We start from the raw sequence: 6,036 nt of genomic DNA on the forward strand, positions 1-6,036 counted from the left end.
CTATTAATAATAAAGGAGAATGTGCATTGTAAATGTCAGTAATTTTTTTTTTTTTTTTTTACTTTTATAAAAATTATTTAGAGGCTGAAATATGTGAGTTTTATCTTTTTATAAAAAATCTTTAATCTTTCAAATGTGGCCATCATTTTTAATGTTATTATTTTAATGTTAATGTAAAAAAAAAATACATATTGATGCTAATTTTATTTGTTATTTGCTGGTTTTCTACATAAAACTTGGTGAATTGATTTCATTGTGTAGCATTAGGACTTTTTTTAACAGGATTCTGTGATAAACGAAGAGCTAGCTAATAACAATTGGTAGATATGGGAAGGTCTAAACATGGACTAAAAATGAGATAACGTGTACGTGTTCTTAGAATGAACACATAAAACGACAAACTTTGATGTTTATGGAAACTCACCCCATAAGAAACAGAAAAGTAGTCTTGCAGATCCGAAGTTTGCACTGTGCGTCTGTTTGCCTCTAAATGTTATGGATTTTCCCCATTTCTCTGTCTTTATCCCCATCAAATGTTACTATCGATAAATTCTCTGATATCTTACGGTCCAACTCATCTGACGCCAGTCCAATACATTCTTCCTCATCGTCAAATTCGCTCAGTTGTAGATTAGGGATATTATACAGTCTTATTATGCCGCTTTCATCTTCGCTCAGATCGTCTTCAGAATCATTGAGCGCTTGTTCACTAGAGCCGGCCAGAGCGCTGCATACTAAGTAGCCACGCTTCCCTCGGAGGGCGGGGACAATAACAAAAGAAACAAAAGCTGGCTTATCCAGTATGGAAATACAGACAGACAATGAAACGCCCCTACTGCGTGCTAGAATCTCCGACAAACAAGCTGATTTCAACCTCAAAATGTACGCTTTTAAATATACCAATACTGCTATCTCAAAGACGCTTCTTTCTCATTTTGCTCGAAAGTTGTGCTGCCGACTTGTGTCACTGGTTTGCGTGACGGGTCACATATGTAAAAAATATATTTTTACAAAAGTTACCTACTGCAGCTTTAATGCATTTGAGTCCCTTCACCCAGACATGACACTTATCTATTCGCAAACAGCTTTGTAACGGAAACAGGTCAATTTAGCTCAAAGGGAATAATTTAAGATTTTAAAGGGAATTTGAACAAAATCACAGTTTCACGGCTGATCACTGAGACGCCCTGCGATTCACTGAAAGAGCCGTTTAACATCAAATCTGTGCTGGATATTAATATCCAAAGTATAGTGAGAACACTATCAATTAGCACAGTAACAAGATCGGCAGTTTAAGACATTAACTTGTAAGCACAAAACACAAGATACTTCTCTTTTCAATATGAATAAGGCTTTATTAGATAAATCTAAGACATAAACTAATCTAACACATAAACGCACGCACTCACACATTCACACAAGTTGCAGGAAGATCGAAAGTTAGGGAAAGATGAGTTTAAGAGAATGGAAATATGGAATCCCAAGTTTACAGCAATATATTAAATTGCATAGACATGAACAACCATCAATCACGTAATTAGCCCTCGCATTGATTTCCTCAGTGAGGTTAAAATTATATTAGATACACCAGTAAAGGTCACAGTCTGGAGGTAAAGTTACTTGTGTCTCCTGTGGAAAAGGAATCCCATTGAAAGGGGTATCCCGAGGTCGCTGATTGGCTGGAAGTTCAGTAGTCACTGAAGTGACGTCTTAGGAAGTCCCGTGGTGGGGCGTTGGCTGAAGGTGCAGTTGTGTGGCTGGTTAAAGTGGAACGGTCTGGCGTTGGAGGCTCGACGTTACAAAACGCAGAACACGAAACTCTCAAACGGAACAGAAAAGAAATAAAGTTTGACGAGACAAGGTATTCCTTCTCATCATGGCTAAGTAGCTGCAGGCATGCAGGCTGAAGCACGCTGCAACCGCGCTCAAAGAATAGTGATGACAAAAAAACATGCCTAATAGCAGAAACACAGCTAGAGACTAAAAGAAACAATTTTATGGTGTCCTGAGTATTTTAACTGGCCTGTTGGCCACACCTCAAATGTTGTCTTGACCAATCAGATATTGTCTTGGCTCGGGGGTATCATAAATTATATGTTTATCTTACCAAGCATGTGGTCCGAATTTTCCTGCTCTGGCAGGGTCTAATTTTGGACATGATTCCTATAACACGAATACGATACACGGGACAAATAAATTATTGTCTGAACTAATTCAAGCAAGCAGATTCGATCACACACATACCAAACATAATTATGAATCATTAAGCTATGCTATGCACGTCCTGATTTTGCCAAGTTCGATGTGTTCCTAGGTCAACATATTTTGTTGACCCTGGAACAACATTTTACTCCAAAAATATATTCTTAACCATATCCCTACACCTAAACCTAACCTTAACCATGAGTAATCCCTAAAACCAGAGGAAATTATAGATGAATGACACTGATGTACAAGCACCAAACACTGATTTTAAGCGTAAACTTCACAAAATCTAAAAACTGGTTCTTCAAATCTGATTGGTTAATCTCAATGTTGTTCCAGGGTCAACAACGATGTTGTCCCAGGAACATGTCTCACTTGGTAAAATCAGGTTCTGCGCTATGCTATAGTTATTAAAAAAACAGATACATCAAGTGATTATAACATGATAGTCAAATGTGTGGGTTACACATAAATTAATATGGAGTTAAGCGATGGACTGATTCATTTATAAGTCTTTTTGAGTTCATTCTGGTCCATATATATGTACAAAAAGCAGTTTCTTTGCCATTCTCATGACAAAGACTTCTGTGGAGACTAAAGGTTCAAAGCCCTTCCCCCTTAGGAATTTCAGTCTGGTTCTGTCATGATTCTGCCCTCGTGTCCTTGATTTTTCCTAGTCTTGAGGCAGGATCATGGCAGACCCGTGTTTTGTGTACAAGCACATGGCCTTGTCTTTGGGCCATGTGCTTGTGTTGTCTCGTTCCCTTGCCCCGCCCCCCTTGTTATCCTAGTCTTGTCGTGATTGTCCTATCTGTGCCACCTGTCGTGTCTTAATTGTTCCCCTATTTAGATCTCCTAGTGTGCTCTGTCTTGCGTCGGTTCATTGTTCAACTTATGTGTTCCTACCTGTCAGCCTCCTGTGATATCTTGTCCTTGAAACCCCTCAAAGAAGTCTTTTGTCTAGCAGTGAGTGTTTATTTGTAGTTCGTGTTCTCCTGTTTAGAGTCCTTGTTTACCTTGTCTACTCAGTTTTTGTTAAATTATTTAGTGTCTACCCTAGCCTTTGTTTTCCCCCTCGTGGGTTTTGTTTTTCCCCTTTTTGTATATAATAAATCCTCTGTGTAACCTGATTCCTGTCTGCACTTGAGTTCCTCCCTTGACAACCCTGACAGAATGAACCGACCAAAAAGGAACTCAGCAGGCAGGAGGTCCCCCGAGCTCCAACACCTGTTGGAGTTCCGTCATCAATGTTGGATGTCATCCCCCACCGACAGGAAGGGGGTCACCCTCCCATACTCGCCCAAGGGGGAATGGATCCTCCAAAATTATGCCCGGCTGTGGGAGAGCGTCTCCCAGGAGGAGCCACAGAGGTCCCCTCCACCTACCCAGCTGCCAACGGTCCCAGAGGGTCGTGTCATGGCCGTGGCAACCCTGGGGGATCAGGCAAGTCCCTCCCAAAATCCTGAGGCACCTCCCACTACCTTCAGTCTCCCCAACAAGTGAGGGAGACGGTTTTCGTGGGAGTCAGCTTCAGAGTCTTCGGCGTCCGAGGCTGCCCTGCCCGAGACCAAACTCCCCCAACCCGCCTCTGACCCAGCTGTGGCCTCTGCACCGCGCCCAAGGAGGAAGAGGAAGAAGGGGCCTGCCGGTCCTGTGACCCTGTCTCCTCCTGAGTCGGCGAGGTCTCCTGAGCCAGCAGCGGTGAGCTCTGGCGTGCCCGTGCCAGCAGCGGTGAGTGCTGGCGTGCCCGTGCCAGCAGCGGTGAGCGCTGGCGTGCCCGTGCCAGCAGCGGTGAGCGCTGGCGTGCCCGTGCCAGCAGCGGTGAGCGCTGGCGTGCCCGTGCCAGCAGCGGAGAGCGCTGGCATGCCCGAGCCAGCAGCGGTGAGCGTGCCCGAGCCAGCAGCGGTGAGCGCTGGCGTGCCCGAGCCGGCAAAGAAGAGAGCTGTATTCAAGTCTGCAGTCGTGAGAGCGGAGGAGAGAGCCGCGGCCGACTCTGCAGCAGAAACTCTAGTACAGTCTGTCTCATCTCGTAAGGAGATGCCAGTTATCATAGCTGCTAAAGCTTTGTCTGATTATTTGTCCCGTCTTGTTCAAATATTAGAAGTCCCCGTCAGTCCTGTCTTGTCCCCTGACCCTGTCCCCAGAAATCCCGAGTGTCCAGCCGTTGTCCCCCCGTGTCCTGTTGTCCCCCCGTGTCCTGTTGATGTGGTCCCCCCGTGTCCAGTAGATGTGGTCCCCCCGTGTCCAGTAGATGTGGTCCCCTCGTGTCCAGTAGATGTGGTCCCCCCGTGCCCAGTAGATGTTGTCCCCCCGTGTCCAGTAGATGTGGTCTCCCCGCGTCCCGTAAGTGTTGCCCCGCGTCCCGTAAGTGTTGCCCCGCGTTCCGTAAGTGTTGCCCCGCGTCCCGTAAGTGTTGCCCCGCGTCCTGTATCTGCTCCTGTCATGTCCTCTGTCAGTTGTCCCGAGTCCCACCCCTCATCACCCAGACCTGCCCGGACCCCTCGTCGTCAGCCTCCGTCCCGTCCTCCTAAGACTCCTGCCCCTTCCACCCACCCTGGTCTGTCCCCCATGAACTTTGTGGTCCCGCCTCCTCCCCTTCCCTGTTTGTTTTTTTTTTGATTTGCCACCCTAACCCTGCCATTGTGTATTCATGTTTGCCGTTGTTATTATTTGTCATGTCTTGTTGGTTTGTGTCTGTGTCCCAGTCTGTCATGTCAGTAATGTCCCGTGTTTGATGTTCCCTTGAGGAGCGTCTGGAAGCCGCTCCTTAAGGGAGGGGTTCTGTCATGATTCTGCCCTCGTGTCCTTGATTTTTCCTAGTCTTGAGGCAGGATCATGGCAGACCCGTGTTTTGTGTACAAGCACATGGCCTTGTCTTTGGGCCATGTGCTTGTGTTGTCTCGTTCCCTTGCCCCGCCCCCCTTGTTATCCTAGTCTTGTCGTGATTGTCCTATCTGTGCCACCTGTCGTGTCTTAATTGTTCCCCTATTTAGATCTCCTAGTGTGCTCTGTCTTGCGTCGGTTCATTGTTCAACTTATGTGTTCCTACCTGTCAGCCTCCTGTGATATCTTGTCCTTGAAACCCCTCAAAGAAGTCTTTTGTCTAGCAGTGAGTGTTTATTTGTAGTTCGTGTTCTCCTGTTTAGAGTCCTTGTTTACCTTGTCTACTCAGTTTTTGTTAAATTATTTAGTGTCTACCCTAGCCTTTGTTTTCCCCCTCGTGGGTTTTGTTTTTCCCCTTTTTGTATATAATAAATCCTCTGTGTAACCTGATTCCTGTCTGCACTTGAGTTCCTCCCTTGCCAACCCTGACAGGTTCTGCTTGCTGGGGGGAAGTCAATGGAAGTGTTTAACTCGATCTCATGGGTTTACATGTGATGTCCAGCGTTGCATTTCCATTACGAACAACACATTTGACACCAAATTTCTCTTCTTCGAATTGAAATTGTCAATAATTGTTCTAGTGGTGTTAATGTTGAAAGCTGTTGTGTGAACAAGTTGGTTGGTCATCTTGCTTGGTTCTTGTGGCACTAGAACTGATTTATGACTTCCTGAGGAATTCGGCTCCATTTTTCAAACATCGCTTTGATAGACTCTTTAATTTGTCTGGTTCGACTCATTTCTGTTACAGCTTGTACCACTCTACAGAGAAAGAAAAACTTGAAATCGTATCATATGACCCCTTTAAACCAAATCAAAAGAATGTCAAAAAGATTTTCCTATAATAAAACAGCCATTAATCATCACTTAAGATGCAAGGTACTTCACACACGGTGAGCAAATCCAGAAAATGGCATTAACTCATTATTTTATCATCTAATTAGCAATTCA

The sequence above is a fragment of the Carassius auratus genome, chromosome 13 (genome assembly GCF_003368295.1).
Source record: "Carassius auratus strain Wakin chromosome 13, ASM336829v1, whole genome shotgun sequence".
Classification (NCBI taxonomy): Eukaryota; Metazoa; Chordata; class Actinopteri; order Cypriniformes; family Cyprinidae; genus Carassius; species Carassius auratus.